At 40.4% G+C, this 14,907-nt stretch overlaps 1 long non-coding RNA gene across 2 annotated transcripts in view; it reads left to right on the top strand.

Annotated features, from left to right (window-relative positions):
- LOC144304184 (uncharacterized) overlaps positions 1-8,342 on the top strand; it is a 29,357-nt gene extending 21,015 nt beyond the window's left edge. Inside the window, exons 4-5 of one of the 2 annotated variants that reach the window (XR_013371135.1) lie at positions 95-239; positions 6,660-8,342. This is a non-coding gene — a long non-coding RNA (uncharacterized LOC144304184). Of the gene's footprint in view, positions 1-94; positions 240-4,617; positions 5,581-6,659 lie in introns of those variants that run through there. The other variant, XR_013371136.1, reaches the window with a different exon arrangement.
- Positions 8,343-14,907: the final 6,565 nt, after the last annotated feature.

Here is a 14,907-nt window from a genome sequence, read left to right as displayed (position 1 = left end):
CAAAGCCTACCATGGGCCTGAGCATTTCACATCTTTAATTCACAAGATAGTAGTAATCCCTCCAAGTGATTCTTTTTTTTTTTTTTTTTTTAAGCACAGAATCTATTAGGGACCTATGTAAGCCCAAATAATCACTCAGCATCAGAGAACAAGGCTTAGCCAGAAATATCATCCAAAAATCCCAGCCTGGAACTGCTTTTAAGATCCCACTGCTACCACTTCCGAGCATGAGCTGCAAGGTGAGCTGAGAAACCTTCAAGTGATTCTTATGCAGGCTAACATTTTGAGACCATTGGCCCAAGGAAATAAATATGTGAATGTTGGCATCTGGGAAGGAAAAATCACTTTGGGGTTTTCACAGGTCTGGGGGAGTCTCCCCTGAAAGAGAAACATGATGAGGGCAAGGAGGTAGCTGGGAACTTAGGGAGAATCACCCTGGGTTTGGGGGGGAAGCAATGTACAAAGGAGAGATGAAGTCACCCACTTCAGGCAAGCCATCTGTGTGCCCTGTTGCCCTCTGTGAGTTATTTACACAGAAGATGTTTGGGGGGGTGGGGCCTTCTGGAGTGGGCGAAGAGGGACATTTCCACCATTCTGAATGTACCCAGGACTGCCTAAATGTCAAACATATACATGGATTTGTACGTGGAGTTAAGAATAAGTCAGGTTTGTGGGAGCGGTGGGTGTGACAAAGCAGGGGATGCAGGGAGGGTGCTGCCTGAGTCAGACCCATTCAGACTTAATTCTGATAGTCACTTCCTAGCTGGTGATCTCAGGCAAATTACTTAATCTAACTCAGGTTTTGTCCTTATCTATAAAAGGGGATAATCATACCTACCTCAGAGAATTGTTGTGAGGATTAAAAGAGATAATGACCTGCTTGGCACCCAGTAGGAACTCAATTGTCCAAAGGCAGCTGGCAGACCCAGCTCTCCCTCAGGCATAATGGAAGCAGTCCTACCTTTTTTCTTAAGTAGAAGCTTTTCTCCATGGGTTTTTGCTTTTCATTATCTGCTTTGTCTTATGTGAATAGAGATGACCAGAGAGAAAGAGCATGTCCTCCCCTGAGAGTAGGTGGGAGCTGGTGACATATCAGCTTCTTCTCTTATCCCCACTCCCCAACCTTTCCAGTCTTTTCCCTCCAGCTCGGGTCGAGGTGGGGGTGGGGGTGGGAGTGGGTATGGTGCCACAGGCATGTTTATATACTCCTCCAACACTCAGCCAGCTCTGCTTGGAGAATCAGTCTTAATTACTCACCTACTAGCATAACTCAGCACATCTGTGTTTTAAATAGAACTATCCTATATAGAACTTAATTTCTCTGTTTCATATTTGGCCTCAAAACGGTGAAACGGACTGACTATTCAGGAGAAAGGAATTTAGGTCTCATTTTTCCCCCTCAACCCAATTTTGGATTTGTGAATTTTAAAAGTAAATACTTATAAGGCACGGATGAATTCTGCATGCCAGCTACCTGTCAAGTGCAGCAAGAAGTCAGCCAGCTACTGCATTAGGTCTTGGTTTAAAGCCACTCTAAATGATTTATTGTTTTTAAATTATTTATGTGGCATTATTCCTTTCTTGTAAAATGCAAAAGTGCTGTCAGGAACAGCACAGCAGCAAGGTTATGAATGGTACTACAAGTAAATCAAGGTAATTAGAGGCTTCAAGTTGCAAATACTGACAAGTTCTCTACCAGCTACCACTTCACTGAAGATAATAAAATTTGCATGATTTCCTGACATTATACTCACACATATTTTCACTGCATGCTCACTGTAATTACTCAGGGCATGATCTCACGCTCATGGCAAGCAGAACTCTCACTGAACCCAGCTGTGTGACTATTATAGATGCTTAGAAATGAAGCGGATGGAATTAAGGGAAGAGTTCCCTACATAGCTTTAGGGATCTGTGATGTATCAACTGAATTTTGACAGCTACAAAAAAAGGAAAATATTCTCAACTACTCCTAACTTGTAATCAGGTCAAATTATAGTGAGACTAAACTAGCTCAAAGGCAGGATTTGAATTTTTGTGACTATTGATTTCTCCAATTTGTTTTCTATTTCTTTGATGTAATAAAAACAAGCCAAAGGTTATTTTAATCCCTGATATGACAGGACATCTAGGCATAACTCTGGGTGTAATGATGGAAAGAAAACTTCGGTGTTTTGCATCAAGGGTCAGAAAGGGATTTGAAGATCCCATGGGCGCCTCTAAGAGCATAGGGTAATTAAAGCAGGTCAATTCAATATCTGGACTCCATGGCTAGCCTCTCATTTTGTCATGCTATTCTTCAGTGCTTGAAGAATCTCTCGTATATGCCAGCACACGAATTCATGTACTCTCCCTGAGTAGGCTCTGAGAAGCAAATGTACATCTGACCATTTGCTCTTTCCAAACCCTATAGCACCCCCACAGCTATCTCTATAGAGAAGGAAAAATTTAGGTTTTGAACTGTGTAATACGTAACAGAGTTCCAAGAATGAATATGCTGTACAAACCAAAGCTTGGAATACAGGGAAAAAAAAAAAAAACAAACCCGATTTGGTTCTCAGCTTTGCCTTGTGATCTGAGGAGATTGATATAATCCCTCAGCCTCAATTTCATCAACCTGCAAAGGAGGAAATTACTCACATGAAGCAGTTGTGGGGGGCTACAGAAATAACGTGAGAGCACTGGGCCTCTAAGAAGTAATGCTCAATTATAAAAGAAAAGATAAAATGAATTATTCAGAAGTGTCTATCCTATTTCATAGATTGTTTTATTAAGTCCACATAGAATAGAAAGCCCTACTATGGAAAGTTAGTGTTAGAGTTAAAAGAAAGCCAGCAAAAGCAAGAAAAGGAACTTTTTTTCCAGATTTTGATAACACTCTTTCAGACGTGAAAAGGAGAATTTTGGAATGAGCCATCTCTCCCCACACCATGGAAAGTAGCTAGTGGTATAACAATAAAAGCAGTCTTAGTTGAGACAATCAGATCTTAGACTTTGGAAGTTATTACTTCAGAGCACAGTACTCTGAAACCCAAAGGTGTCTACTGGTAAATCTTTAAAGTCATGAAATCTGTGAAGGATTCCCATATCCTCACCTGGCTCTGGTCAAAGTTCCAACCAGAGGTACTGATCTTACCTCCTATAGAACAGTTACAATGCAGGCATCTGCTTTCTTTGCATGTATACGTTAGGGAGGGGGGTCACTTTTGTAATGGCAAGCTATATGAACTTGTAGTAACATATATGCAATCTTTAGAAAAGTAGAATAAAAGTCCATTGTAAATAGTTTGTGTTAATTACCCTAAAAGATTACATCAAACTCTGCGGTAGGTTTACTCATCTTTAATTATATCCATTTTTAGACCAGTAGTAACTTATGAGATTTCTGGAATGTGTTTAGTAATCCACTGAGGAGACTGACTCAGAGTCACAGAAGAAAGATATTCAGTATGTCCAATTGCCGTGACTGTTGACTTCTATCATTTGTTACCCACACTTAACATGAATAGGGAATGCATCAGAAATACATAGTTCAATTAGCACAATAGCAAGCATGAAGCTATTATGGAGATGTGACATATTTTGTGTTGAGTCACATGAGTGGTCATAACTTCTGCTAAAAATATGCGTGTCATTTTTCTTAAAGTGCCCTTTCCTTTGCCCCCTTCTGTATTTTAAAGGCAAAACAGACCATCTTTTGTAGAACTCATCAGTTTGCTCATTTTGTTGTTGTTGTTGATAACAATAGCATTCTCATTTCTTCAACACAAGATATGTGGACAGTTAGTCCTATCGGCTCTCCCAGAGACAAGATCACGAGTTTTCCGAATGAGTACCTCACTATGGGGTGTGTGGCTTATCACTGCAATATTTAAGCACATCTCAAGGTCGTTCCTTTGAGGGCTATGATCATGGTTTTCCACTTCTGTAAGATTTTGAACAAAAGACATAAATTCTAGTTTACAACGTAGCAGCTGGTCAATCAATATGTTTACAACTAGTAAGTTTTACATATTTTGTAAAAGCTTAGATTTGGATGGTGCCTTGGAAGCAACTTAATCCAACTTGCTGTATCTTAGTATATACATATATGTATTTGCCTTGTTGTTTATTTTTTGTCACGTTCATGTTTATAGCTGTTAGATTTTTTTTTATCCCCTTCTTTTCAGTTGGAAAGAATTCACTGTCAGAATAAAAGAATCTTAAAAGAGAAATGAGCTTATATATCAGTAGGTTAATGAGAGCTACACTAGGATATGTGATCTATTTTGAGAGTGAAGTTGAAAACAATATTTAAATCTAGTTGGAGTTTAAAGGTTTTACTTATCTTCACACTGGAATAATCTCATCAGCTCTTACTCCAGAACGGAATAATGTTAAAGGAATCTTGGACAGCTGGCCTATAGCAGCAGAGGAAATAAAGAAATATTTGTTAATTTTTGTATTCACCCCATTAACCATCTTGAGTGAACTAGCCATATCTTACTGGCATCTTCTCTTCCTCTCTCAGTAGTCTGTAACTGTTAGATTGTTCATTCTTGGGTACACATCTTCAAAAGTTTCAAGAACTATGTGTTCTTAGAAAAGTTCTTTTTCTTATTCCTCTTTACCTGCTAGGATAGCTTGCAGAAGTCTCTGGAGTTTTGGTGGAAGAACGGAGTTCTCCATGATACCATTTATAGTCTGAACAAAGGGCAGCTCTAAATGTGGCCAATTTGGAAAGTGGACTGAAGGAGAAGCAGTAGAAAACCCAACTGTGATGGTTAATTTGATCTGTAAAATTGACTGGGCTAAGGGATGCCCAGATAACTGATAATACATTATTTCTGAGTGTGTCTGTGAGAGTCTTTCTGGAAGAGAGTAGCATTTGAATCAGTAGACTGAGTAAAGAAGACAACCCTCCCCAGGTGGATGGGCATCATACAATCCATCAAGGCCCAGATAGAACAAAGAGGTGGAGAGAGTATCAATTCAATTTCTCTGAGCTGGGGCAGTCATCTTCTGCTTGTGGATGGCAGATTATGGGACTTAGCCTTCATAACTTCATGAGCCAATTCCTATAATAAATCTTTTAAATGGATAAGGATAGAGATAGAGATATATCTCTATAAATATAAATATCCTATTGGTTATTTCTCTGGAGAACCCTGACTAATACACCTGCTCACTTTACTGAGAACTTTAGAAATCATTAAGTTAAGCCTCATTAACATGTTCAAGCCCTTTTAGTTAATTCATGGCAGGGCTAATGTCAGGTCACAGACACCCATCTGCCAGTCTCAGTTCTTCCCATCACAGAACAGTACACACAAATGGCTCCCAGTTTTGGAGAACTTACACAGGAAGTGAGATAATATACATGGAACAACCAAAGGAAGAATTAAGACTTCCTTAGTCATTTTTACAGATCTGCACATAGTACATGTTTGAAAAATACTATCTCACATAAAATGCATGGCTCCTTAAAACAATAATAAAATGGTCTTTTATATATTAAGCTACTTTACCTTTGTTACTGACCTATATGATTTGAAACTGATATTATTTAATAATGAATGTTCATTTGACCTACAAAACGAAATAAAGCATGGAGCTCAAGCAGTTGTTGACTCAATGTATTGAAGCCAGTAATAAGTATATACTATTGAAAATTTTAATCCATACTGCATTGTTAGCAGCGGACAGTGGACCTAAATTAGCTAAGTCATATCCTTATTTCTTTTTGCCAAGGCAAATATCACCACAAAAAGACAACCTACTTTGAACATAATCAGATTAAAGATGGTTGCTGATGCTAAAAATAAGGATTAATATCAAAAGGTACAAGACAGGGACGCCTGGGTGAGTCAGGGGTCGAGCCTTCAGCTCAGGGCTCGATCCTGGAGTCCCAGGATGGAGTCCCGGGATCAAGGCCCACATTGGGCTCCCTGTGGGGAGGCTGCTTCTCCCTCTGCCTGTGTCTCTGCTTCTCTCTCTGTGTCTCTCATGAATAAATAAGTAAAACCTTAAAAAAAAAAAAAAAAACGAAGCTACATGACAGAAGTGTGCCTGGCACAGTAAATATGAACACAATGTGACTCACCCACAATGTCTCAATCTTTTGCTTCATCTGCAAAATAAGATTTTCTAATTCTAATTTTCTGTAAGGATAAAAGTGTCGTTTCTGATGTAACCCAACATATGCATTTCTAAAAATTGCTGCAATATGCAGAATTGTGCAATAAAAATCACAGGACCCATGAGAAACTCGGATTGGGGGTAAAGCACTCAAAACTTCATGAGACATACATAAAAGAGGATAGAAACTGAATAAAAATGAGAGTAGAGTTCACACATAGTACATGGTTAAGAAACATTAAATACTATAATGAATGCAGCATTTTACTTTTAAAAGGGTCTTATTTTTGCTTGTACTTAAGCTTCCAGTGTGTTCTGTATAAGAGAAAGAGAAGAAAGATAGAAAAAAAGTGAGGCAAAACTTTTATCATAAAAGAGATGAAGGAAAACAATAGAGAAAAGAGAGGAAGAGCAAGAAAAAGGCAGAGAAGAAAGAGGAGGAAATCAAAAGGAGGAAGAGAGGGAGCAGGCCATGGGTAGAGTTGTAGCTTGTGAGTCATTGTCAAGTGGTTTGTGTCAGTCTGCCATTTGTTTTCTCACAGATCTAGAGTCTGAAAGAGCTAGATCAAGGCTCTGGCAGATATGGTTTGTGGAGAAACTTTCTTCCTGGCTTACATACTGTCAAAAACGGACCCCTGTGCCCAGGAGCCAAAATATGCAACATGAAGACAGAGTTCGTGGATGAAGAAGGAAGATCCTTTATTGCTTTGCTGGGTAAAGGAAGCTGCAGCAGGCTAAGGCCTTCAAAAACACTGCAAACCTGCCCCAGGAGCTGGGGGGTTATAGGCCAATACTGGATCTAGCCGGTTTTGACAGGAATTGTGTAGGTGCTGCCAGCCTCCATAGTTAGTTGTTTTCAGGGTGGCATGGGGTTCCTGAAACAAAAGGCTAAGATGGGAGGAGAGGAGGTTTATGGAAGAAAGGACAAAGGTCACTTAGTTTAAAATTGAGTCTGGCCAAAGCATCCATGCAGCCATGTTGATTTTTGTTCAGATTTATACTTTAAAGCAATTTCATTCAGAGAAGTGTCTTCTTCATGTTGTCCTCACGTGGCCTTTTTCCTCTGCCTATTTGTAAGGCGAAAGAGTGAGCTCTGTTGGCTCTGCCTCTTCTCATAAGGATACTGGTCCTATCAGATTAGGGCTCCACTCTTATGCCCTCATTTAACCTTAATTATCCCCTTGAAGGCTCTATCTCCAAATACAATCACCTTGGGAGTTAAGGCTTTGACATATGAATGTAAGGAGGAAACACAATTCAGTCCCATAACAGGATTAAAAGAGGGCTATCTGAAATCAGGTGGAAAGTCATAAAACAAGATGAAGACAGTGTGGCTCACTGACATGAGGTATGTATAGTATATATAGTGTATTTCTATGCAGTCTGGCTCAGCTGAAATGCCTAGTATTTTTCATAGATGAATTGTATGTAAGCAAATGTCAACTTCACATCATGCGCAAATTGTTCTCTTGTATATTAATTGCATTGGAACAAACTAGTGTTTTTCAAAACAAGCATTATAGCAGGCTTGACTGTATTCATTCATTCTATCAACCTTGAGTGCCTTCTATGTGCTAGGCGCATTGCTTGGTCCAAAGAAGCTAGTGAATATGTTAAACAAGATGAGTTCCCCTAAGGTGCTTACATTCTTCAGGGGGGAGACTTCAATATTGTGATTTCTAAGAAATATAGACTTGTGGCTCGCAGCCCTCCACAACCCTTGAAATTTCATGAGCTATAAGAGCAATGGGAGCATTTTTTGTCATAACATTTAATCAATTGTCCTCAGTTTCTGAAATCACCTCAGAGCCATAAAGGCATAATGAATGTCTTGTTGTTCACAACAGTTTATGTTAGCGAGGTGACTTTTGGAAAACACTGAACGATAGGAGCTTGCTACTAGAAGAACCAAACATAACTAGAGAGTTGGAACTCTCAGTTCTACTCGGTGATTTCCAAGAAGGGGAAAGGGACTAGAGAGTCAAACAATCCCCAGTGGCCAAGGAGTTAATCAGTAATGCCTATATAATGAAGCCTCCATAGAAACCCCAAAAGGAGAGGGTTTGATTCGCTTCCGTATTGGTGAACCAGAACACTTCCATGTACTTTGTGCTGGACCCCAAACTCCAGAACAGAAGCTCCATTTTACTTGGAACCTCACCTTTGTATCTCTTCATCTGGCTGTTGATTTGCACACTTTCAAATCCTTTGTAATAAAGTGGCAATCTAGTGATTTAACTGATTTCTGAATTCTGTGAGCTGCTCTAACAAATTAAGCCAACCTGAGGAAGGGAGGCATTGGAATTTTTGTTCAGAAGCACAGGGGAACAAACTGGGCTTGTGATTGGATCTGAAGTGGACGGCATCTTGTGGGTCTGAGCTCTTTACTTGTGGGATCTGATGCTATTCTGGATAGGTGGTATCAAAATTGAGTTGAATTGTAGGAGAGCCTAGCCAGTGTCAGAGAATTGCTTGTTGGTGGGAAAAACTCCTCCCCCCACACACACCCTAGAATTGTTGATTCCGGAAACTTTATGCGTTGTATATATCTGAAAATCAGGTGGAAAGTCATAAAACTAGTTAAGGACAGGTGTGGCTCACTGACCTCATGAAATATGTGTTGCATGTATTGTATATTCCTATGCAGCCTGGTTCAGCTGAAATGCCCAGTATTTATGACAGATGAAATTCAGATAAGCAAACCCAGAATTCACATCATGCTCACATTGTTCACTCATATATCAATCAAGTGAGAACAAATTTAATATTTTCAAAACAAATGCTATCGCAGGACTGTACTCACTCATTTAATCAGTAAATGTTGAGTTTTCAAGGTGCTTATATTCTACTGAGGGGAAACAGACTACTTACATCCCCATGGGGAAACCAGTAAACACAGAGGTATACAGGACAGTTAAGGAGTGTGGAAAATAAGCAAAAGAAAATAAGATGGGGATGGGACAGAAAATCTTGGAGAGGAGACTTTACACTGATTTATTAGGAAATGCATATCTGAGGAATGGGAGTGGGGTCAGTGAAGAGCTGGAGGGAAGATGGTCCAGTCCACTGTGGTTTGAGCAGAGCAAGTGGGGTGGACAGAGAGCAGGTGATGTGATAGAGAGGAGGACGATCCAGATCCAGTCTAATGGGTTGGGAAGCTAATGGAGGGTTCTAGGCCAGAGAATGGCATGATTTCTGTTTTAAAAATTTCACTCTAGGATGCATGGGTGACTCAGCAGTTTAGTGCCTGCCTTCAGCCCAGGGTGTGATCCTGGAGTCCCGGAATCGAGTCCCACATCAGGCTCCCTGCATAGGTTTCTCCCTCTGCCTATGTCTCTGGCTCTCTGTGTGTCTCTCATGAATAAATAAATAAATAAATAAATAAATAAATAAATAAATCCTTTAAAAATAAATAAATAAATAAATAAATAAATATATACAAATTTCACTCTGACTTCTCTGTAAAAGCCATGCCACTGGAAAGAGGGAATACCACCTTGGGAGGCTAAACTGGTGGATCCAGGTGGAGACAAGGGTAGCTTGGACTAGGGTATGGAGTACAGATAGCAAGAAGTGGTTAGATTTAGGATTCATTCTGAAGGTTCAGACAAAGGAGTTACTGGTGGATGGGATGAGGTTTATGAGGAAAAGAGAAAGCACAAGAATGATTCCTAGATTTTGGCTCAAGGCACTGAATAAATAAATCATCATGCTGTTTATTAGCCTGTGGAAGTCAGGAAGCTTAACCGGTTTGGGAATGAGAGTTGAGTTTTGGACACGCTAGGTCTGAGATTCCTGCCAGACACGCAAGTAGCAGTGTGGAGGAGGCAGCCGTCATGTGAACCTGGAACTCTGGGAAAGGCTGAGGCTGGGAATTAAAATTTGGGAACCATTAGCATAGAGATGGCACTTGAAGCAGAGGTGAGGTCACAGAGAGCGAGTTTAGAGAGAGAATAGGAAAGAACCAGAAACAGCTCTGGGATCCTGCATGGTTTAGAGGCCAGGTAGAAGAAGAATTAGCCAAAGAGACAAGGAAGGAGCAACTACTGAACTGTCAGAAAGACCAGGAGCTTGTGGCACTTTGGAAAATTCTTAAGAAAGAAAAAAGTATATGTTCCACGAAGGAGGGACTGATCAACTTTTTTTTTTTTTTTAAGGTTTTATTTATTCATTCATGAGAGACAGAGAGAGGCAGAGACACAGGCAGAGGGAGAAGCAGGCTCCATGCAGGGAGCCACATGCGGGACTTGATCTCCAGGTCCAGGCCCTGGGCTGAAGGCAGGCGCTAAACCGCTGAGCCACCTGGGCTGCCCGGAGTGACCAACTTTTAAAGAGATTTTCAGAAACGATGGTGATGAGTCACAAGTTGATTACGCTCCCTGTATAATTTTAGGAAATACAGTCCCTGTGCTTTGGTATAATACCTACACAAACACACAGATCCAGAGCCAATATCATGTGGTAGAGCAGAGTTCAAGCCTCAAGATCACACTTGAGAGAAATAATATTTTAATGTCTCTACAGCCTCTGAAACTTCTCAATTGGTCATTGCTTGTGAGCATAAAGATCTTTTATATCTATGAGAATGTTGAACTATATCCAGACAAATGTGAAAGAGACCTTTCTAGATCCTCTTGTTCCCGTCTGAGTTTACCCTTTAGCTCAGGCAGGGTTCCCCTAAGTGCTCAGTGACCATCATACATTTTCCTATGTGAATGTATTTCCTATAAACAGTCTGTGGCTGAGAATAGCACAGAGGAAGTTTATTGGGGAGTGCTCTTGAGAGTTACACCTGTAAATAGGGTTGCTAAATTTAATCAATAAAAATACAGGATGCCCATGAAATATTTAAATATACTAAACTAAACCATTATGCACTTTTTACCTGGAATTCAAACTTGAGTGTGTTGTATTTTGTCTGCATCCTTACCTCTAAGGAAGTGAAGAAGGCAGAGTAGAGCAAGAAGGTGATCCTCTGTATGGTTATAACAGAGGCCTCAGATGATCCTAGCCCTACTTTGAAGCTAGTATGTCCCTTTATTTATTACAAATTGTAGTAAGTGGGCCAGGCCATTGTATCTGAATCAGCTAGTCATTGGCCTCAGTCACTGCTTCTGGGAGTGGAAGTAACCTAGAACAAGACAAGGTGGTTCCCCAAGTTCCAGGGACACAACCTTGAGCAACTGCATCTCCCAGTAGCTGGGAATGAGTGCCCCAGGACTGAAGAGGAAATCTGCCCAGAGCACCACAATATCCAAGGTTAAATGCTAACACTTTAGAAGCTATTCATTTCTTTTTAGATGATTTCCTTCTATATCTAATTAGATAAGGTAGTTCAATGTATTCTGCAAACAAAAAGTGCTAAACTAAAACCTGCTATTCCAATGGAAGGTGGTAGTAGTAAAATTATCATAGGTTACTAATACTAATTATTACTGCCCACCAAGACCAGCCCCTCCACCATAGGATCAATGGGGCTTATTTAATTGTCTATCTTCCCATCTCAAATTTAAGCTCTTCTTCTTTTCTTATTTATTTGACAGGAAGAGAGCACAAGCAGGGGGTTGAGAGAGGGAGAAGCAGGCTCCCCGTTGAGCAGGGATTCCCAATGCAGGACTGGATCCTAGGACCCTAGGATCATGACTTGAACTGAAGGCAGATGCTTAACCAGCTGAGCCACTCAGGTGCACCCTCCCCTTTTTTTTAAGTTGGCTCCACGCCCAGTGGAGCTTGAACTCACTACCCTGAAATGAAGAGTCATGTGCTCTACAGACTGAGCCAGCAGACCAGCAGACCATCCTAGATTCTAAGCTTCTTAAAGGAAGAAACCATGCCTTATTTATCTCTAATTACCCAATACTTACTACTGTATCAGGTATACAGTAGGTACTCAACCAGTGTCCATAAAAAACAAGCAAGAAATAATAAGCAAGCCATCCAAATTATAATTGATAACAACCAGACCCACCCTCCATTAGGTGAGACATCATTTTCATTTTTTCCTCTTATGTTCTAGTAACACAAAACTGGCTCTACTTTCCTGGCCTTTAAGCTTCTTTATCAGGCAGTTAGACACTTGACCAAATCCTAAGTCATTCAGTTCATTAGATATTTACTTGTTGCTTTACTGTTTTGAGGCATGTTATATGTTTTCATAACATATATTAAAGAGTTAAGGAGGACCCCTGGGTGGCTCAGCAGTTGAGCATCTGCTTTTGGCTGAGGGTGTGATCCCAGTTTGGGGTCAAGTCCCACATAAGGCCCCCTGTGAGGAGCTTGCTTCTCCCTCTGCCTATGTCTCTGCCTCTCTCTGTGTCTCTCATGAATAAATAAATAAAGTATAAAATTAGTTAATTAATTAAAGAATTAAGGAGATACAGATTCCTTCCCCCTTGGGTCCATGCCTTTTGGGAATTTTGAGTGTCCTTCCTAAACAGAAGACAACATCGTAGTTAACCCCAACCATGAAAGCCTAGTGAAAAGTACAAGAGGCCTCTATTTCTCTCTTAACCTGCAACCTCACCTCTTATGAATGCTTCCTTCCATTAACCCTTGAGTGAGTCACGCTGATGCTTGATGATAATCCTCTGGTGGACATGCTTCTCCTCCCAGAATGAGTGTTGACATGAAGAAGTTTCCAGATCCCCTACAGCCAGACCAGTGATCCCAAATTTTAACCACATTGGATCCTGCCTGTACATCCTGCCTCTGGCTCAACACCCACCTTTACGCCCACAGTATGAAGCTGTGACCACAGAGGCAGATACTTGCAGGGTGGTCCTCTGAGCACAGCCTCAGGGCAAGAGACATGAAATATTTATTGACTGCAGGCCAACGTTAGAGGCACGCTGTCTGAAACCACTGCAAGGGTACCTCTGGAGCACTGAAGGTAGACAGCAACATTTGCCAAACCCCTCTCATTTGTCCTGGGGGCAGTTCGTTTGCACTAATCTAGCAGCCCCAAAAGCAGCAGCTGTTCTCAAAGGGGTCTGATATACTCCTTTGTTTAAGAGGAACAGTGGGGAGTAGTGTTTTCATTTTTTTTTAAGTGCTAAATTGTTAACAATTTTCCAGCTTCTTGCATACAGGTAGAAAGACAGCTGAAAAGGTAGGGCAGACTCAAGGCCACATTCGCTCCTTCATTGTGTAATCCACACACTTGTTCTAGCCTGTGTACATCTTTGTCTTGGGAAATAAATCAGACTCTGGCAAGCACAAGTCAGTGTTTCCCATTTTTGAGAAATCCCGAAATGAGATGGTCACTGACCTTCCAATCTTAGCTATCAAGCGAGGGTTGCTCATAGACCATTGAAATTTGAGGTCTCCCTAGAAAAGCCTACATTCCATTTTCATATGTTCTATCAGACTCCTAATTATCTTATTATGAACATAGAATAATCTTCATCTTTGTCAATAACCAGTGGAAAACATCCTATAAATTCTCAAAGGAGAGCCGAAGAAATTGGTGAAATACTTCCAAATTATGTAATATAACCTATAGCTTAAGCTTTTGAGTCCATTGTGGTAAGTGGTACTGTAGTGTATTAAATTCCTTTAACAAGAATAAGTGCCATTTAACTTAGAACTGGATATAATGCACAGAAGATATGACTCATTGCTCTGATAATATAAGCAAGAATATAAGTTTCCCCATCCACACACACACAGGTCCTTTATTTTAGTTTTAGCCCTGGAATCCAGAACAATGCCAGCGTACTGTAAGGGGTTAAATGAACATTGAATGTTTTTATTAGAGATGTTTTAGAGATTAGAGATTTCTGCCATAAATTATTAGCGACCAAGAAATCATTATTCTTTTAGTTTGAGTATGTAAGCTCCTTTGGACTGGGGAGTTTGCTAGACGGAGTTGATTTTCGCATCATTAAACATTAAACTCCCTTGACTGGTAGAGAGATCTTGTGGTCTGTGCTCTGGGCCAGCAAGCTGGGATGTGTGTCTCCTTCTCCTTTGGTCTCTTGCTCTCCAGGTAGTAAAGGCTAAGAATCTCAGACATGATTTCTAAAGAGAAAACTGACTCTCTCGGAGCTGACCCAATTTTATTATCCAGTGAAACAACTAATGTGGCAACACCAATGGGCATGACTTTCCCTCCTAATCCTAATTGACAAGTACTGCAGGTCTGGGGGGTGGGGGGATGGTGGTTGTGGCTATGACTGCTATTCTGCTATTCTGTCATTATTTTAAAACATGTTTTCACCTCTTTGTAATGCATCCTTTATGCACAAAACAGAATAGGCTGAGAACATACAACTTTCATGCTACTTTTCATTTCTAAAATTTAAACTTATTCTGTCCTATGCTTCATTAGGATGTGACCATTAGGGAGGTCTTTGTATACCCTTCTGGTCCATTTAATATTCTAGTAGGCAGTTACACCTACTCTCTGGGGCCCATTATTGAGGAGAATGTAGGACAACCAGCAAACTTTAAAATGTAAATATATAACTTGTGTCAAACTATGGAAACAGGTTACGGAATACACACATCCTACAAAGAGAACCCTATGATAAAATGAAATATTGCTGTGGAAGCAGAGACATAATTGCACTCCAGAGAGTAAAAAACATTGTGTTGCCTCCTCAGCAGAAATTTACCTCCTTTTATGAAAATCTAATGAATTTCCGGGTTTCCCACAGAGAAAACGACAGAGAATTAAATGAGAAACACGTTGGAACCAGACCTGTCACACAGTGATTATGTATTCGCTAATCTCTCTGTAGGGTACAGAGAAAGTCATTCTTCTCTGAGAGAGTTTATCTGAGTTAAGAG

This window comes from Canis aureus, chromosome 33 (genome assembly GCF_053574225.1).
Source record: "Canis aureus isolate CA01 chromosome 33, VMU_Caureus_v.1.0, whole genome shotgun sequence".
Taxonomy (NCBI): Eukaryota; Metazoa; Chordata; class Mammalia; order Carnivora; family Canidae; genus Canis; species Canis aureus.
This window is presented reverse-complemented; position numbering and strand designations above follow the sequence as displayed.